Below are 21,746 nucleotides of genomic sequence, written 5' to 3'. Positions count from 1 at the left end.
CTCTTTTTTTTTTGCAGAAGCTATATCTTGCTGCAGAAATGGTTTTTTGGAGAAACGGCTCATAATTCCTGACCGTTCTTTGCAAAAGAAAGTTTTTTCAATTCCTCACAGATTTTAAGATATTCAACACAGACCTATGCAGACTAACTGTTTACTGTAGTAAACAGCAGGTGATTCCAGGGCACTAGTGGCTTTCATCCTAAAAATGTATATGCCCTTATTATCATGCATTTGAGCATGATATTGGAGTGTTAAATGCTCAATTTTGGAGCTTATTTGCAGACTCAAAACTGTGAACTAGTTGTTTTCCTGAATTTGAAAAAAATATACCTACAAGATTGAAGTATCTGTGATGCTTATTTGCTACTGACAAATGCTTGGATTATACCACTTGAGTGGTAGATGCTTTTTGAGATATTGTGAGTGTTGAAAGTCCAAAGTTTGGACTGATTTGTTGCCGGTTATACCAAGATATTGACTGGTTATTGTCTGCAAGAATGATACCTATCATCTTCACTTGACATACATGCAATATATTCTGACTGATTGGACATGTTATCTGTTGAGATATCGAGCTCCACTCGTGATACGCCAGGGTGACCATTGTGCATTTATGTCACCGACGTGTTAGTTGCAGATGCGGTTGGTACAGCGCCCATGAATAATAGCTACATGATAGCTATCCTTATCTACTCTAGTTTGTGGCTCAGTTAGTATGCAACCTTAGTTAGTTGAGTTTGGTTTGAGACCCATATAGAGGGTTCTTCTATTTCTTTGTACTTGAGTTCTTTTGGCTTACACAACTAAGAAGAGGAAAACTGTTTTCAGCCTCCACCCTTGTGTGTCTTCCTCCATTGCGCAAGCAAGAAAGCTTCAAGCGAGACTCCTTCCTTCTCTCCCACAATCTTGACATGGTATCAGAGCCTTGTTCGTGGTAAGGAGCTCAAGAAAGCAAGCCAAGCTCACGGTGTTCTGGTAAGAGGAGCAGTGTTGCTTTCATTTTCTGTTTTGGGAGCAGATCTCTGCAGGTAGCACAGCCGGAAATTGCAGGAGTGCATTGTGTCAGGTTGAGACGCCCTTCGCGCTGAAGCAAGAGGGCAGTATATGCTGCGGGTAAGAGCTTTAGCTCTTGGCGACCCTGTTTTTTTGATTTGAGGCCATTTCGGGGCCTGTTTTGGAGGCGGAAGTTTTATGCACGCACTCAGGAAAAAGCCCTGTTTTATGCTGTGTGACCACTGTTCTACAGGACGGTGAAAAGTTACCACAGAAATTGCATCGTATGCTTGTGCGCAGAGACATTGGGAGTTACAGAATCATCCTTGGTTTCTGTTTATGCAAAATCGTCACTAGGAAGTGACTGTGTGGTCAAATACCACTTTCGCCAGTTTTGCAGATTTGCCCTTGTGAGGCTGAAGCTGTGTTCTTTGCAGTGACAGAACTTTTTGCAGTATTCTGTAATGGCGTCTGATTCTCTCTCACAGATTGTCACTGAAAAGCTTGACAAGAACAACTTCCAAGCATGGAAGTTTAGAATGACGAATTTCCTTATGGGAAAAGGATATTGGGAATTTGTTGCAGGAAATGAAGAAGAACCAGTTCTTCCTGATGTTCCCAATCAACAACAAATGCAGGCATTCAAAGCATGGCATGAGAGAGCCAGGAAAGTTATGTACTGGCTGTCTATCAGTATTTCAGACTCTATGATTGTGCATATTCAGGATGCAAGTACGCCAAAGGAGGCATGGGATACTTTGTCAAAAATGTATAGCACAAATACGTAAGCCAGGAAAATGCAGCTCAAGCAAGAGTTGCATAATGTGCAAAGAGAAATTATGAGCATCAATGACTACCACATGAAGGTGAAGAAGATTGCAGATGCACTTGCTTCCATTGGGTCGCCAGTGGAAGATGATGATTTAGTTTCTGTGACCTTGAATGGTCTAGGAAAGGATTATGCGCAGTTTCGGACATCCATTTCAGTTCGTGAAAGATTTCCTGATTTTGAGGAGTTGATTGCTCTTCTAATTTCTGAGGAGCAGAGAAATGGTGGTGCATCTTCTTCAAGAGGAACTTCAAAAGAAGCTGTCTTCTACTCAAATGCTGGAAGAGGTAGAGGCAGAGGTAGAGGAGGCCGATTTGGAGGCCGTGGTAGAAATCAGAATATGCAGCAAACTCAAGAAAACCAGTCCTATGGAGGAGGACGTGGTAACTCTAGAGGCAGGGGGAGCCAAAGAGGTCGTGGTGGATGGCAAAGAGGCCAAAATGCAAACAGTAATGTTGAATGCTACTACTGTGGTAAAATGGGTCATATGGCTAAAGACTGCTATAAAAAGCAGAATGACATCATGAATGGAAAACTGCAACAAGGGAATTATGCATCTTCTAGTAGACATGGTGATGACAGAAATGAGCACTTGTTTATGGTGCAGCACATGAACAATTCTGTGACAAGTGCAGAAGAAAGCAATGATGTATGGTATGTTGACTCAGGTGCATCAAACCACATGACAGGTCATGCAGAATGGATGGAGGATGCAAGGAAAATGGAAAAATCAGGATTTGTGGAGACTGGTGATGATACTGCACATCCTATTGTGCAGATTGGAAAAATTCCCTTGTCTATGCAGGATGGGAAAAAGAAATACCTGTCCGATGTATTTCATGTCCCGAATATCACCAAGAATCTGGTTTCTGTTGGTCAAATGGTTGAACAGGGCTTGCAGGTCAGATTTAATCCTCATGGATGCTTTGTTGAGGATATGAAAAATAAAGGTCGCTTGATAGCAAAAGGAAAGAAGAAGGGCAGAATGTTTACATTGGATGCAGACATGTCTGAATTGAGTGCAGCAATGTTTGCACATGGGACCGGTGTAGTTGCAGATATTGATATCTGGCATAAACGCATTGGTCATGTTAATGTACAGCGACTTAAATCAATGCAGGCCCAAAACATTGTTGCAGGATTGCCTAAATTCAAGGTTGCAGAAATGCATAAGGTATGTGAAGCCTGTCAGTTTGGAAAACAGGCAAGGAAACCATTTCCTAGACATGTTCAAGAGAGTAAGAAGCCATTGGAATTAATCCACTCTGATGTGTGGACTACTAAAGCTGCATCTCTTGGAGGCTGTCATTATTTTGTCAGTTTTATTGATGACTATAGCAGAAAAGTTTGGGTGTATTTCATGAAAAAGAAAAGTGAAGTTTTTGGGCATTTTAAAACTCTTAAAGCTATGGTTGAAAAAGAAACAGGCCTGCAAGTAAAATGCCTAAGGTCAGATGGAGGGGGAGAGTACCTCTCAAATGAGTTTGCAAGGTTCTTGCAGGAGCATGGCATAAAGCAGCAATATTCATGCATTCATACCCCACAGCAAAATGGAATTGCAGAAAGAAAAAACAGACATATTGGAGAGGTGTCTCGTGCCATGCTCAATGAAAAAGACCTGCCAGATTTTTATTGGGCTGAAGCAGTTGCTACAGCAGTCTACATAATGAACAGGACTCCCACTGCAGCAATACATGGAATGACTCCAGAGGAGAGGTATACTGGTAGGAAACCAGATATTTCTCATTTGAAAATTTTTGGTTGCATTGCCTATGTACATGTGCCAGATGAGTTGAGATCCAAGTTGGATCCAAAAGCTGAGAAGTGCATCTTTATTGGTTACTCTCTGCAGCAAAAAGGGTATAGATGCTATAACCCTTCTACTCGTAAGTTTACAGTGAGCAGAGATGTTGTTTTTGATGAGATGAGTAGCTGGTATAAACCAGTAAATGTGATTGATGATGTAGATGCACAAAATGGTAATGCTGCACAGAATTCACAGCAGCAGTCACAAAATATTAGTGGACCTAGAGCGTCCTCTAGTAGTGGTTCACATTCTTCGCCATGGACAGGCAGATTGAGATCAGGAGAATCTTCTGAAGGCAACGCAAATAGTGGTATGCAGGTATCACGAAAAGGAAAAGAGAAGGTAGATCAGCCCATGTTTGATGTGAATGCAGGTCACTCTTATGTGGATGGTGAATCCAGTGGCTCAGAACAGAGCATTGATGATGAGTTGGGTATTCCTTCTATTGTTACACTTGGAGTAAGGAAGACCAGGGATGTTTTGAGAGCACCTGGGAGTGAACCCACTTTGCGCAGGTCTACCAGAGTTAGGTATCCTGTGGATAGGCTGAAATATGATGGATTTACAGCCATTCACTATGCATATATGGTCAAGGTGATACAGGAACCAGAACCCACTTCTTTTGAGCAAGCCATGGGAAAAGAAAAATGGGAGAAAGCCATGGATGAAGAAATGGATGCCTTGGAAGCAAATGCTACATGGGAATTGGTACCTTTGCCTAAAGGTAAGAATGCAATTGGCTGTAAGTGGGTTTATAAGGTGAAGCACAATGCAAATGGTTCTGTGAACAGATACAAGGCAAGATTAGTAGTCAAGGGATATGCACAAACATATGGCATTGACTATGAAGAAACATTCAGTCCGGTTGTAAGGATGGCAACCGTAAGAGCAGTCATTGCTATGGATGCATCAAAGGAATGGTCTTTACATCAGATGGATGTAAAGAATGCCTTCTTGCATGGTGACTTGCAAGAAGAGGTCTATATGGAGCAGCCACCAGGTTATGTGCATGATGTTCATCCTGAGTTTGTTTGCAGGTTGAAGAAAGCCTTGTATGGCTTGAAGCAAGCACCTAGAGCATGGTCTGACAAGATAGGACAGTATCTTGTCACTATTGGCTTTCAGATTTTCAAGGCAGATTTCTCACTTTATGTGAGAAAAACAGAGAAAGGTATTATGCTACTTGTCATTTATGTTGATGATTTGATTATGACAGGTGACAGTGATGAAGATATCCTTCATGTGAAAATGCTATTGAAGCAGAAGTTTGAGATGAAGGATTTGGGAGAGCTGCGTTATTTCTTGGGCATTGAGGTGATTAGATCACCAAGTGGGATACAGCTCTTGCAGAGGCAATATGGATTGGACATGCTGTCCAAATATGGGATGACAGGCTGTAAGCCTATTTCAGTTCCTTTGGAGCAGAATGTGAAGCTGAGCGCAGATACAGGTGAGCTTCTGGAAGACCCTACTATGTACAGACGCATAGTAGGAAGCTTGATTTATATGACTATTACCAGGCCAGATTTGAGCTATGCTGTTGGATTGGTAAGTCAGTTTATGCAGGCTCCAAGGAAACCGCATTTGGATGCAGCTAGACGTATACAGTCCACATTGCAGTATGGACTATTTTATGAGACTGGGGTTCAGATACAGTTGCATGGATACACTGATGCTGATTGGGCTGGTAGCATTTCTGATAGACGATCTACCAGTGGATATGTGTTCTCTTTTGGGAGTGCTGCAGTCACTTGGAGCAGCAAGAAACAGCCTACAGTTGCCTTGTCGAGCACAGAGGCTGAGTATAGGGGTGCAGCAATGGCTGCATGTGAGGTAGCTTGGTTGCATAAGCTACTTTATGATATGCATCAGTCTACAGATGGGCCAGTTGTCATTTATTGTGACAACATGAGTAGTATACACTTGGCAAATAACCCAGTCTATCATGCTAGAACAAAGCACATTGAGGTGCATTATCACTATGTGCGAGAGAGGGTTTTACTAGGTCTTATTGATCTAGTTTATGTCAGCACAGAGGATCAGGTAGCTGACATATTCACGAAGGCATTGGGCGCAGAGAAGTTGCGCAAGTTCAGAGACCTGCTTGGTGTGCAAGAATTGGGATTGAGCTCGAGGGGGAGTGTTGAGATATCGAGCTCCACTCGTGATACGCCAGGGTGACCGTTGTGCATTTATGTCACCGACGTGTTAGTTGCAGATGCGGTTGGTACAGCGCCCATGAATAATAGCTACATGATAGCTATCCTTATCTACTCTAGTTTGTGGCTCAGTTAGTATGCAACCTTAGTTAGTTGAGTTTGGTTTGAGACCCATATAGAGGGTTCTTCTATTTCTTTGTACTTGAGTTCTTTTGGCTTACACAACTAAGAAGAGGAAAATTGTTTTCAGCCTCCACCCTTGTGTGTCTTCCTCCATTGTGCAAGCAAGAAAGCTTCAAGCGAGACTCCTTCCTTCTCTCCCACAATCTTGACATTATCAACTCCTGCATAGAGTGGCAACTGAGTGAGATGTTTTGGGACTATTTTGAGGTCTGAATTATCTTTTTTTAACAGAGAAAATACTGTTGGTTATAGCAGTGGGCTGGCTGTGTTTGGTATTGCTACTTGCATATAGTACAAACATTGATACTTGTATGGACATAGTTTATTGCTAGGATGTTTTGCCACTACCATAGAATGTTTTGAACTGATTTGAGCTTGGTTTATGCTCAATTGACTATGTTTTTTCATTGTTGGAATATAGTTTACAGCAAGTAGGTTGTCAAGAAAACTATACTAAATTGCAAGATTTTTTCTTGAATAGCAAGAAATTTGACTTGAACTGTAGGAAAAGGAGACTTCAGACACTTACAAGTTGTATACATCACTGAATACCTAAGCTATAACTATGGAAAATGCTCAAGGCACTGACAATATCACTCAAATTGTGGGAGAAAAGCTAAACAACATAAATTTTTCTTTGTGGAAGTTCCGTATGAAGAATTTTTTGGTTGGCAAAGGTTATTGGGACTTATGTATAGGTGATGAGGCTGAACTTGAAATGCATGAAAGGAATCTGACAAATGATCAAAAAAGGGCTCATAAGCTATGGACTAAGAGAGCATGCAAGGTGTTACATTGGTTTCTCTAATGCATATCAAATGCTATGGTTATATAGATTAATCGATGTAGTTCCCCAAAGGATGCATGGGATATACTCATGAAGAATTATGGAAATGTAACACATGCAAGAAAGATTCAGCTAAAGCAACAGTTCAATAACATATCTAGGAATGGCAGAAGCATTCAAACCTACACTACAGAGATCAAGAACATAGCGGATCAACTTGCAACCATTGGATCTTCAATGTCTGAGGATGATATGATTGCAGTGACATTGAATGGACTTGGAAAAGAGTATAAAGCATTTGATACATCTATTTCTCTAAGAGTTGAATCCCCTAATTGGGATGAGCTGATTGCCTTGCTGCTACATGAGGAAGTTAAGCTTGGGCTGAATGCAAGTTCTAGTACGTCTCAAAGCAGAGACAATGTTCTTTACTCTAGCTAGCATGGTAGAGGCGAAAAATGCCGTGGCTCTTTTCGAGGTCAAGGAGACACTCGAAATACTTATGGACAACATCAGTAGAATGCCTAGCATGGGATAAATACACATGGCCAGCATGGATCTGGCGGCTTTAGAGGCAGGGGGAGATCACCCCATGGTAGAGGTGCTGGATCTCGTTCAAATGATTAGTCAAACAAAGATAAGGACTGTCATTACTGCGCTAGATATGGATACATTGCAAAGGATTGTTATGAGAAGCAAGGAGATATGAAGGCAAAGGGCAAACAGCATGGGCACTATGTATCTTCTAGCAATGATCATGATGAGCAGGTTGACAAATTGTTTGCCATGCAACATGTGTCTAAGAATGCATCTAGGCAGAATAGAGATGAGAGATGGTGCATTGATTCAGGGGCTTCAAATCATATGACACCACATGGAGAATGGTTTGATGATATGGTTGCAAGTTCACATAGTTATGTGTGTACTAGGGATGACACCCAACATGACATTCAGCACACAGGAATTGTTCCGTTGTTGATGCCTGATGGCAAGAAAAAGATCCTGCATGATGTACTACATGTACCTACAATAACCAATAACCTTTTTTCAGTTGTACAGATGGCAGAATAGAATCTGTAGGTGAGATTTAATAGAGGTGGATGCAAATTGATTGCTAGAAGCCAAAGAGATGTCAAAATGTTTACTCTTGATGCGTCAATTCCAGAATTGAAAGCAGCCATGTTTGCACATGATGACGGTGCTATACGGGATATTGAGATATGGCATAAGCGGATTGGCCATGTGAATGTACAAAAGTTGAAATCTCTGCATCAGAAGGAGACCGTGCTTGGACTGCCTAAGTTCAAGTATCATGACTTTGGACATGTATGTGATGCATGTCAATTTGGAAAGCAACAAAGGTTTCCATTTATGAGACATGTACGGAATAGCTCATGACCCTTGTAGTTGGTACATTCAAATGTATGGGGTCCGTCTCATAATGCTTTGTTTGGTGGTGCTCGTTACTATGTATCCTTCATTGATGATTTCAACATGTATACTTGGCTTCATATACTAAAACATAAGGATGATGTATTTGATGCATTCAAGGACTTCAAAAAGCATGTTGAAAATGACTTGAGCTGTAAAATTTCATGTCTTAGATCAGATGGAGGTGGAGAATATGTCTCTAATTACTTTGGTAGGTAGCTTGCTAAACATGGGATCAGAAGGTAGTTAACTTGCAGCTATACACCGTAGCAAAATGATGTAGCAGAAAGGAAAAATAGGGTACTAATGGAATCGGCAAGAGCTATGCTGAATGAGAAGAATTTGCCAAATGGTTATTGGGCTGAAGCAATAGTGACTGCTATTTATGTGCTAAATAGAACCCCTACAGCATAGATTCATGATGTAACTCCATATGAGAGGTTGTATGGTCATAAACCTGGACATTTCACACTTGAAGGTATTTGGCAACATTGCATGTGTGCATGTTCCTAATGAAAAGAGAAAGAAATTGGATCCTAAAGCTGTCAAGAGTGTGTTCCTTGGTTATACACAAGTTTGGAAAGCTTACAAGAGTTATGTACCATCTACACATGAGACATTGATTGGCAAAGATGTTGTTTTTGATGAGCTAGCATCATGGTATGGTAATCCTATTGCAGTGGCTACTGATGGATCGGCCAGCACTAGTAATGCTGAAAATACACCTACACTGAGTACATCTATGAGTGGTCCTATAGGTGATGGGTCACCTACAGTAAGTCCTTAGTTAGGACGCTTACGGAGTCGTACTCCTACATCCACTGACATGGATATGTCAGTGAGGGGGAGAATGGATAAGGGAAAAGAATATATGCTTGAGGATGTGACAAGTCCACTTACATCAGGTTATGAGTCATCCACTAGTGATAGTTTGGATAGTGAGTTGGGCATTCCATCTATTATGACGCCTGGAGAAAGGCAGAATCGTTATGTACCACCTCATGAGAGGCAAGCTCAGAGTGAGCCACAATTACGAAGATCTGAGAGAGTCAAAAAACCAGTTGACAGGTTTACATACACTGGTTATTCAACCCGCCATTATGCATATATGGCTAGTGTGATAGGTTACAAAGAATCTACAAAGTTTGATGATGCAGTTACAGATGATAACTGGTGTGCTGCCATGGATGAGGAGTATGCAACCCTGACTGAAAATGAGACATGGGAATCGATTGAGTTTCCTAAAGGCAAAGTCCCCATTGGTTGCAAATGGGTGTACAAGGTTAAGTGCAGGTCAGATGGTTCGTTAGAATGCTATAAGGCCAGGCTCGTTACAAAAGGATATGCACATTAATATGGCCTTGACTATGAGGAGACTTTCAGTCCAATGGCTAAAATGGCAATAGTCAGAACTGTCATTGCTTTGACAACATGCAAAGGCTAGAAATCATGACAAATGGCATCAAGAATGCTTTCTTGAATGGTGATTTGGTTGAGGAAGTATATATGGAGCAGTGCGAAGGCTATGTTCACCCAGACTTTCCTACACATGTATGTAAGCTGAAAAAGGCTTTATATGGACTGAAACAGGCACCTAGAGCATGGAATGCTCGGATCAACAATTATTTATAGCAACATGGATTTATATTGGATGATGCAGATCACAATCTGTTCACGAAGAAGACAGATCATGGATATGTGTTTCTAGTGGTTTGTGTAGATGATCTTATCATCACTAGAGATGATGAAGAGGGCATTGCTGAAATTAAATCATGTTTACAAGCTAAATTCAGAGTCAAAGACCTTGGTGAAGTAAAGTATTTTCTTGGGATTGAGGTAGTCTCTATGCCTCAAGGTATATGGCTGCTACAGAAGCAGTATGCTCATGACATGTTACAGAAGTATGGTATGGTTGAATGCAAGCCTGTGGAGACACCTCTTGATCATATTCATGTCAAGCTGTTGATTGATGTTGGGAATGACATAGAGAATGTGACCATGTATCGACATATGGTGGGCAACTTGATATACTTGACTATTACCCGTCCTGACTTATGTTTTGCAGTGGGGCTGATTAGTCAGTTCATGCAAAAGCCTCGCAAACCACATTTAGATGCAGTCAGGAGGATCATGAGATATGTAAAGGGTACTAGAGATTATGGGTTGTTTTATGCATATGAAAAATCTCTTAACTTGACAGGCTTTACTAATGCTGATTGGGTTGGGTCAACTAATGGTTATGCATTTGGATTGGGCAACAGTATGATTAGTTGGCAGAGTAAGAAACATCCTAATGTTGCATTTTCTAGTACAGAAGCTGAGTACAAAGGAGCTGCCTTAGCGGCTTGCGAAGTAGTTTGATTGATAAAACTGCTGAAAGACTTGGGAATAAAGCTAGAAAGCAAAGTGAGATTACATTGTGATAACCTCAATAGTGTTATGTTGGATAGCAATCCTGTCTACCATGCTAGGTCTAAACGTATTGAGGTTCACTACCATTTCATCAGAGAAATGGTTCTTGCAGAGGGCAAATTGACTTGATTCATGTGAAGACTGAAGACTAGGTAGCAAACATATTTACAAGTGTCTAAGTAAACAAAAGTTCATATACTTGAGACAACTACTTGGAGTTTATGAGATGGTTTGAGCTTGAGAGGGAGTGTAAGAATATCAAGCTCCCATAACTCTTCAGTCAGTCTATATTTATGTGTGTGGCAGCTGACATTAGCTGGATACAGCTGTACACGTGTGTGGCATTCAATAAGTCGATGTAGTCAATGACTTGACCACAGTTAGTCTTGGTTAGTCATACCTATGTGTGTAAGTCTCTTTCAGTTAGTATGATGGAAGAGTAATGGAAGAAGCACAACAATGAGATGAGGCTTATCTTTCGCTCCACTCTGTCTCTCTCCCTCTCTTCCAACAACTATTAGATGAGAAAGGATACCTAACTTCACATGAACCTTAAAATGCACTTCATACTAAACAATTCAAACTACGGATTGCAAGTCTCCAGCCTTACAAAACTAGTAGTCAACATCTGGCATAGCCTGATGGATGGCTACTTAGTATCCATGACTTGAACCCACATATCGCGTAACTAAGATGAGAAAGAAACTAAGGCTAACAATTGGCTAAGCCCCACTGAGAGCCCTATGAATTGAAATGATCCATGCTAAGCTACTAAGAGTAGAGCCTATATATAGTACCAAGATTATTCAAAGCCCTCTTAAATGGTTTCTTAGATAGTGCATTACATTAGTAAAAGGAAAACTACATGTTTATGCAGAACTAAAAAAAACTAAGAATGATGCTTCATTTAGTGGAATTCCCATCAATCGTATCCATAACAAAGTTAGAGATGGCTATTGAGATCCATCTCTCACTTCAAAATGAAGTTTGGCCTAAGTGGATTGTTGATCAAGCATCTCACAATATCAATTGAAATCATAACTTTTTTAGGTATAGAAATTTGAATCAGTATTTCTATAGTATACTGCAAAAATCCTATAATGAAGTCCACCTTTGATAAATCATGGTTAATAGATTCTATTCCATGACTAGGTTTGTGGTACTTCACAACAAATTGAGAATCTTTCCCATCTACATAGGCAACATGCCAGGGTTGGGACCCATCGATAGTAGATCATAGAGAATAAAGACACAGAATCACAACTGATTCAATAGATCACTACTCCAACGATAAAGAGTAGGAACATTGATCATAAAAATGCCAATGATGCTTCAGCATTTGCATCATAAGAAATGTATGGAATGTACCACAAATTGTATCTCGAACAAATCATTGTATCACCGAATAAATATACAATATAATCTAGAAAAATCTCAAAAGAAAACAATATAGAACTACATTTGCATCTACATCATAATCTCAACAATTTCAATCTATAGCATTTGCAAAATCTTTATCCAACATTCATAAAACATGTAATTTCTAATCTTCAAGTTCTTGTAATTTCTTATCTCCAAGTTTCCCCTCTACTTGCAATGTTTCATGTTTCTATTGTACTTTTTGTTGCTACACGTAATTAGGCTCCTATAGGTCATCCTCTTGTTGTAGAAATTCAAGTTGCATGAATTCAAGTTTCTATAGTCCATCCACTAATTTTTTTATGGATGTGTCATTAAAATTACAATAGATAGGGATGTATGGGATGCAGATGAAGCATGAGAGTTCTTCTGTCACTTCGGGATAAAGCTAGCTCTTCCTTCAGTCTATAATCCGAATGGCAATGGAAAAAGTGAATATGGATATCTGCCTATTATTATTCCTTTGGCCATGTCATATGGAGAGAAGATGAAAAAGTGACCATGGCTACTCCCATATGCTTTGTAGGTTGATAGAATAACTCATAGACTTACTATTAAGGAATATTTGCTGGTTGAATTGATGTATGGTCAGAAGCACATCATACCAATAGAAGAGATGGCTATTACATGGAGTGTGATATCTTGGGAAGAGGGGTTGAATAAAGAGAAGCTGCTAGTTTTACACACATAAGGTAATTGGAAAGAAGGCCAAAATACATTAGGACTATAATGGGTAAGTTAAAGGCAACCAAGCTTCAAAATAAGAAACGATTTGATAAGAGACATAGAGTCCAACCAAGAGCCATAGAGGAAGATGATTGGGTACTAATTTATGATAGCAGCTAATTGGAAAATCATCAAAGTGCCTGTCAAAAACATCTAAACGATAGTTTGGTTCATATGAAGTAAGACATGTATTTGATCATGCTATATATTCACTTGTTGAATTGTATGGGATAGCATTGCACATTCCTATGGCTAGGAAATGGATGAAGCTCTTTAAGCAAAGGGATTCAACATCATATGAATTGGATGAGCTAGATATAGATATTGACCTTGATAGTATGGAAGAAAAAGAAGAGGATGACATGGATATGGATGAGGAAGACTCTAAATTTGTTGAACACTAATACTAATCAATGTCTCATGTGTAGACAGTACATAACACTTGTAAGCTTTCCAATCTCGTGCATAGCCAAGGAACACACTCTTGGCAGCTTTAGGATCCAATTTTTTCCTCTTTTCATTAGGAACATGCACATATGCAATGCTGCCAAATACCTTCAAGTGTGAAATGTCAGATTTATGACCATACAACCTCTCATATGGAGTTACATCATGAATCCCTGCTGTAGGAGTCCTATTCAACACATAGACAGTAGTCACAACTGCTTCTGCCCAATAACCATTTGGAAAACTATTCTCATTTAGCATAGCTCTTGCCGAGTCCATCAGTACCCTATTTTTCCTTTCAGCTCCACCATTTTGGTGCAGTGTATAGCGGCAAGTTATCCCATTTTTAGTAAGGTATCTGTCAAAGTAATTAGAGACATATTCTCCACCTCCATCTAATCTAAGACATGAAATTTTATATCTCAACTCATTTTCAGCATGCTTCTTGAAATCCTTGAATGCATCAAACACATCGTCCTTATGTTTCAGTATGTAAAGCCAAGTATACATGCTGAAATCATCAATGAAGGATACATAGTAACAAGCACCACCAAACAAAGCATTATGAGACGAACCCCATACATGTGACTGTATCAACTACAAGGGTCGTGAGCTATTCCATACATGTCTCATAAATGGAAACCGTGCTTGCTTTCCAAATTGATATGCATCACATACATGTCCAAAGTCATGATACTTGAACTTAGGCAGTCCAAGCACAATCTCCTTCTGCTGCATAGATTTCAGCTTTTGTACATTCACATGGCCAATCTGCTTATGCCATATCTCAACATCTCATATAGCACCATCATCATGTGCAAACATGGCTGCTTTCAATTCTCGAATTGATGCATCAAGAGTAAAAATTATGCCATCTCTTCAACCTCTAGCAATCAATTTGTAGCCATTAACATATTCTTCAACAAAATATCCATCTCTATTAAATCTCACCTGTAGATTCTATTGTGCCATACGTCCAACTGACAAAAGATTCTTGGTTATTGTAGGTACATGTAGTACATCATGCAGGCTCTTTTTCTTGCCATCAGGCATCAACAATAGACCAATTCCTGTGTGTTGAATGTCATGTTGGGTGTCATCTCCAATACACACATAACCATGTGAACCTGCAACCATCTCATCAATCCATTCTCCATGGGGTGTCATATGATTTGAAGCCCCTGAATCAATGTACCATCTCTCATCTCTATTCTGCCTAGATGCATTCTTAGACACATGTTGCATGGCAAACAACCTATCAACCTGCTCATCATGAGCACCGCTAGAAGATGCATAGTGCCCATGTTGTTTGCCCTTTGCCTTCATATCTCCCTACTTCTTGTAACAATCCTTTGCAATGTGTCCATATCTGCCGTAGTAATGACAGTCCTTATCTCTGTTTGACTGGACCATGAACCAGATCCACCACCACCTCTACCATGGGGTGAACTCCCCCTGCCTCTAAAGCCGCCAGATCCACGCTGGCCTTGTGTATTTGTGCCATGCCAAGAATTTTTTTGATGTTGTCCATAAGTGTTTCGAGTGTCTCCTCAACCTCGAAAAGAGCCACGGCCTCTACCGCCTCTACCACACTGGCTAGAGTAAAGAACATTGTCTCTGCTTTGAGATGTACTAGAACCTATATTCATCCCAAGCTTAACTTCCTCATGCAACAGCAAAGCAATCAGCTCATCCCAATCAGGGGATTCAACTCTCATAGAAATAGGCGTATCAAATGCTTTATACTCTTTGTTGAGTCCATTCAATGTCACTGCAATCATATCATCCTTACACACTAAAGATCCAATGGTGGCAAGTTGATCCACTATGTTCTTGATCTCCGTAGTGTAGGCCTGAATGCTTCTACCCATTCCTAGCATGTTATTGAGCTGTTGCTTTAGTTGAATCTTTCTTGCATGTGTTACATTTCCATAATTCTTCATGAGTATGTCCCATGTATCCTTTGGAGAACTGCTTTTTGGGATATTGTGAGTGTTGAAAGTCCAAAGTTTGGACTAATTTGTTGCTGGTTATACCAGGGTATTGACTGGTTATTGTCTGCAGGAAGGATACCTATCATCTTCACTTGACATACATGCAATATATTCTGACTGGTTGGACATGTATCAACTCTTGCATAGAGTGGCAAATGAATGAGATGTTTTGGGGCTATTTTGAGGTTTGAGTACTCTTGTTTTAACAGAGAAAACACTGTTGGTTATAGCAGTGGGCTAGCTGTATTTGGTACTGCTACTTGCATACAATACAAACATTGATACTTGTATGGACATAGTTTGTTGTTGGGATGTTTTGCCATTACCATAGAATATTTTGAACTGATTTGAGCTTGGTTTATGCTCAGTTGACTATGTTTTTCATTGTTGAAATACAGTTTATAGTAAGCAGGTTGTTAGGAAAACTGCGCTGAATTTCAAGAAACTATCATGAATGACACAATCTCCAAAAGCTAATGAGTTTGTCCCTTGCTACCTCAACACACTTCATTTAGGGCATCCCTCCATTGATGACATAGCTCCTTGTGTTCCTCTTGGAATTAAAGTTTGGCACAATGTTTCATATGCTCCAACATACTGTTTTCCTAATGAAAGGAGCATGACCTCTCCTTTTAGGGCATTACATTCCTCTTTCCTTCATTAAAAACATTGCACACTACCAACCAATTTTCCTAAGCCTCATCAACCATGAACCTAGAAACCTCTACTCTTAGAAACTGAAATTGAGCCATTCATTCATTCAATAAAGTTTCAAAAAAGAAATTGACCATCAATGTTTCCCACCTTGAACTCAATAAAAGCAATAGTAAGCAGTGGTCTAAGATATGAATGATACACATGATCACTCATTATGATCCATCCATAAGTGCAATGAACATAATCAAAATACACAAAATAGTACTACAATGGGCCTCTAGGTCTCATTTGATTAACCAAGTCCACCCTGCCTCCAGGACCAATAGTAGACATTTTAAATACATGCGAGTCATGTGCATGGGCCTATTGATTTGGAAACAAGATGCTATAAAAGTAAGGGTATAACTTTTTTGTTCTATTTGTCAACTTTAACCATGCTTCAAAACGTGTAGTGTGAGTTGACAAGATCCTTGCAAAGCAAAGAGATATGCCTAGCTTTGAGGGAGAAGCTAAGGGGAGAAGGTAGAGATAAAGTTTCTTGAGAAATTTGGTCAATTTTATCATTTTGTTTCAATGCATCTTTCTTATATATGCCTTTAAAATGGCATCAATTTTGCAAAGAACATGTTATCTTATTCTTGACTTTAGATAGCTCCTATATATTTAAGAAATTATATCAATCCAAAAGCATGGTAGGTTTCATGTTATCAAAATGACTCTTTCTTGCAAGTATTGAATTCTCTTCCATCTTGCATCCTCATATCTCTTGCAAGTGAAGGGAGTGCCATTTCAAACTAAAAATACAACTATCCATGACTATGAACCCTTTGAACACATACACATGAGGTTGACAATTGTGATGATGGTGATGGTACTTAGGATGTCCTTTATCTCAATTGTGAAACTTGAATGATGGCCTTACAATGCATGACTACTTTTGCAAACCCATCATTCATTTTTCTAATGTTAATATTTGTTCAATGTGTTGATAAACTCCTTGTAGGTATACCCGTGGAACAAGTGTGTTTGAGGTTTGACTCCCATAATCTTCATATTTTCTACTTGCATGAAATGTTTACCTATGGACACATCCAAGTATATAATTTTGCTCTTCTATACATCAAAATAGTGTTTTAAAACAAGTATACACATTGCTATGGTAAAAATACATATACATGTCCACAATAAGCCTCAAGGTAGGTATGCAACCGTTAGGAAACACTTTCTCTACTCGACATTTTACACTCAATACGTGTTGTTTAAATGTCTAAAGTTGCACAACTACAACTAAAGTCCCCATCCCAGAAGGCACATAAGATGGCACAAATATCTATGCATTGTAACATAAGTAGACTCACACATCCATAAGTAGGATCATATCATGCATTGTAACATAAGTAGGATCATATCATGCATTGTAACATAAGTAGGCTCATATCATGCATTGTAACATATGTAGGCTCACACATCCATAGACATTTCATGAAAGTAGAACTCTCATGTTGATTCTAGTATCAATATTGAGGAAATTAATGCATTGGAGTATAGTTCGTATAATTATATTTTGGTTTTGCTTTGGGGGCTTCCTTTCATGTGAGCCCATATTGCAGTTGATTCTATACTTACCATAGCATTTTTTATGTAGATTCATATGTCAACTCATCCTCAACTACGTCTTCAATGTCGGCCACTTGCTCGCATCTTCATATTTGTCAATCAGCTTAGGCTCACCAGTGAAGAGATGTCTTTTGCATTTCTCTTTTCACATAACTTCAGCCTCTTCCCTTTTTTGGATACCCATATGTCAGCCTTATGTATCTCTAGTGAAGTTTATGTCATATATAGTAGATTATATCCATCAGACACTCTTCTTGACTGAAAATTTGTCCTACAAGGCCACGTGCATAAAACTTGTATCCTCCAAATTGTAACTTGGATTTCCAAGATCTAAGAAACAAAAATGTAGGCCTAGTCTGTTAGAATATCAAGCTCCCATTACTCTTCAGTCAGTCTATCTTTATGTGTGTGACCGACATTAGCTGGATATAGCTATACACGTGTGTGACATTCAATAAGTCATTGTAGTCAGTGACTTAACCACAGGTAGTCTTGGTTAGTCATACCTATGTGTGTAAGTCTCTTTCAGTTAGTATGATAGAAGAATAATGGAAGAACAACAACAATGAGCTGAGGCTCATCTTCCACTCCACTCTGTCTCTCTTCCTCTCTTCCAACATGGTATCAGCGAGATGGTACTTAGACGAAAAAATGCGGGCCAAAACCCGAGTGCGTTATTTTGCGCACATACACGAAAGAGAGAGTGAAAGGGAGAGCAAACATCTTGCATTTGAGAGGGAGAGGGAGAGAGAGAGAGAATGAGGGAGAATGAAAGCTTCTCGCCGCCGCCGCTGCCATTCCCAAAAAAGAGGAGGAAGTGTACGAAGGACAAAGAGGAGCCGCCGTCACGAAGAGGAGTCGCCAAACCCTTCTTCAAGCCTTTATGGTGAGTGCATTGTTCCTTCTTGCTTTGTTTTGGTGTTTTCTCTTTCTCTTTTACTTTTTTTTGTTAAAATTCATATGTATTGAGAAAGGGAGAGGAAATGAGAGAGAAAGAGAGGGAGAGGGAGAGGGAGAGGGAGGGAGAGGAAGAGAGGGAAACATTAAACATAATAGGGAAAGAGAGAAAGAGAGGGAGAAAGAGGGAGAGGAAATGAGAGAGGGAGAGAGAGGAAAGAGAGGGAAACATTAAACATAATAAGGAAAGGGAGAAAGAGAGGGAGAGGGAGAGGAGAGACAAAAAACATTAAACATAATAGGGAAAGAGAGAAAGAGAGGGTGAGGGTGAGGGAGGAAGAGGAAATGAGAGGAAGAGAGGAAGAGAGGAAGAGAGAAAAGAAAATGAGAGAGGGAGAGGAGAGAGAAAAAACATTAAACATATTAGGAAAATAGAGAAAGACAGGGAGAGGGAGAGGGAGAGGGAGGGAGAGGAAATGAGAAAGGAAGAGGAAGAGAAACAGGGAGGGAGAGGAAAGAGAGGGAAACATTAAACATAATAGGGAAATAGAGAGGGAGAGGAAAAGAGAAAAAACATTAAACATGATACCGAAAGAGAGAAAGAGAGGGAGAGGGTGAGTGAGGGAGAGAAAATGAAAGAGGGAGAGGAAGGAAAAAACATTAAACATAATAGGGAAAGATAGAAAGAGAGATAGAGGAAGAGGGAGGGAGAGGAAATGAGACAGGGAGAGAAAGAGAGAAAAGGAAATGAGAGAGGGAGAGGAGAGAGAAAAACATTAAACATAATAGGGAAAGAGAGAAAGAGAGGGAGAGGAAATGAGAGAGAGAGAGGGAGGGAGAGGGAGGGAGAGAAAAGAGAGGGAAACATTAAACATAATAGGGAAAGAGAGAGGAAGAGGAAGAGAGAAAAAACATTAAACATAATAGGGAAAGAGGGAAAGAGAGAGAGAGGGTGAGGGAGGGAGAGGAAATAAGAGAGGGAGAGGAAGGAAAAAACATCAAACATAATAGGGAAAGAGAGAAAGAGAGGGAGAGGGAGAGGGAGGGAGAGGAAATGATAAAGGGAGAGGAAGAGAGAAAAGGAAATGAGAGAGGGAGAGGAGAGAGAAAAAACATTAAACATAATAGGGAAAGAGAGAAAGAGAGGGTGAGGGTGAGGGAGGGAGAATAAATGAGAGAGGGAGAGGAATAGAGAAAAGGAAATGAGAGAGCGAGGAGAGAGAAAAAACATTAAACATAATAGAAAGAAAGAAATAAAGTTATATTAACGTCTTCTAAAGACCAAAACTGGCCTATGAGACAAACTGTGATACAACTGATGAGGTCCAACTATCCAAAATAAAAGTGCTGAATGAAAAGCTAAAAATTGGAAACTGAAAATACGGTGCTGTGAGTGTGATAAGTGTCGTGTATGTGTATGTACGTATGTAGCTCTGGTACTCCAGATAATGGCTACAAAAGGGAAACAAATGTCGGCTGTGATAGGGGAACAACTGTCGGCTGTGATAAAGTGGTGCGATGTGTATATGTAACAGATGCAGGGAGATATACTATCCTGGGATGTAGTAGCAGTCGTCGAAGTCGCTAATAGCAGGTGATCCCTCCTGGATGCAGGATGTGGTACATCGGCAGTGGAGAAAGAGCAAACTGGAGATCTGAGATCCAATGTGTCGAGTGTCGTCGGATCTCAGTCTGCTGTCGATGTAGATCAAGAATCCTCCGGATGTCCTGTCGGTGTGGCTGTGGGGTCCGAAACCCACGGATCCTCATGCGGCGTCGGGTACGCTGGTCCTCAGCCTGCTGTAGTGTGAGCCCGGAGGTCTGGCTGGAGGCTGGTACAGTAGCTCTCACTCTGTCTGTCTGAAAGAACTGTGTAATAGTCGTCTGGGTGGGCCCCTCTCTGACTGGGACCCGCTGTGTGCTCTGCTCTCTGATGTGCCATGCCTCTCCCAGAAAATGGCCAAATGATCTCTGATCCATATCAGTCATACATCCCTGAAGTGAGCTGCTCAATGTGTATCTAGATCTCAACTCTGAGTATGCCGGGCATCTGAGAATAAAATGCTCCTCACTCTCCACCTCTGATCTGCAAAGGGGGCATATCCTCTCCTCCCGCGGGATGCCACTGGCTCTGCCACTCTCAATCATAAGTTGATGTGATGATACCCTGAGCTGTCCAATAAGAACTCTCAATCGATGTGGCATATAGATCTGCATATATCTCAGAATCTTTATGAATCCCTGCTCTGATATCCTCAAGAACTGTGTATAATAATGTGGCATCTTCGATGGCAGTGGCTATGCAGGGCTGACCCATGTCCTCTGTATATAAATATGTCATATCTCCTGTCTGATGACTTTGTTCCTCTCAGAGAGAGAGAGGGTGTAAGTGGGAGCCTGAGTATCATATAGAAGAGGTGGAAGTCTATCAATGTCCGGCCCATGTCTGTCAAGCCAAGCTCTAATCTGTGCATACCATGATGTGGTATCCCCCGCTCGAGCCATCTCCTGAGATGCCATATATGCTCTATATGCAATGCGATCTCTGTCCATATCCTGAAATCTGTGTAGGAAGCAGACTGTCTGAAATAATGCCTCGACTAGCATGGGCGGTGTGGCAAGCTCTGCTCGCACAATGTCATGTGGGACTGAGGCCTTGCTGCGAATCAATCTAGATATCATGATCACTTGAGGTCTCTCCATCAATGTCCATACATAATCGGCAAGGCCTGGCCCCCATATAGAGAAAGAGAGAAAGATGGTGAGGGTGAGGGAGGGAGAGGAAATGAGAGAGGGAGAGGAAGAGAGAAAAGAAAATGAGAGAGAGAAAAAGAGAGAAAAAACATTAAACATAATAGGGAAAGAGAAAAAAAGAGGGAGAGGAAATGAGAGAGGGAGAGGAAGAGAGAAAAGGAAATGAGAGAGGGAGAGGAGAGAGAAAAAACATTAAACATAATAGGGAAAGAGAGAAAGAGAGGGAGAGGGAGAGGGAGGGAGAGGAAATGAGAGAGGGAGAGGAAGAGAGAAAAGGAAATGAGAGAGGGAGAGAGGAGAGAAAAGAGAGAAAAAACATTAAACCTAATAGGGAAAGAGAGAAAGAGAGGGAGAGGGAGAGGGAGGGAGAGAGAGAAGGAGGGAGAGGTTGTTGTTTTCTTGTTTGTTGTTGTTGTAGTAGTAGTAGTAGTTTTTTTCTTTTCTTGTTTATTGTTGTTTAGTTTTCTTGTTTTTTGTAGTAGTAGTAGTAGTAGTAGTAGTAGTAGTTTTTTCTTATTTTCTTGTTTATTGTAGTAGTAGTAGTAGTAGTAGTAGTAGTAGTAGTAGTAGTAGTAGTAGTAGTAGTAGTAGTAGTAGTAGTAGTAGTAGTAGTAGTAGTAGTAGTAGTAGTAGT

The 21,746-nt window shown here is 40.3% G+C and overlaps 1 pseudogene; it reads right to left on the bottom strand.

Annotated features, from left to right (window-relative positions):
• Positions 1-19,837: 19,837 nt before the first annotated feature.
• On the bottom strand, positions 19,838-21,097 carry LOC148028874 (uncharacterized; annotated as a pseudogene).
• Between the last annotated feature and the right edge of the window lie 649 nt (positions 21,098-21,746).

Source organism: Lygodium microphyllum, chromosome 11, assembly GCF_053477565.2.
Source record: "Lygodium microphyllum isolate KBCC chromosome 11, Lygodium_microphyllum_v1.1.10, whole genome shotgun sequence".
In the NCBI taxonomy this organism is placed as follows: Eukaryota; Viridiplantae; Streptophyta; class Polypodiopsida; order Schizaeales; family Lygodiaceae; genus Lygodium; species Lygodium microphyllum.
This window is presented reverse-complemented; position numbering and strand designations above follow the sequence as displayed.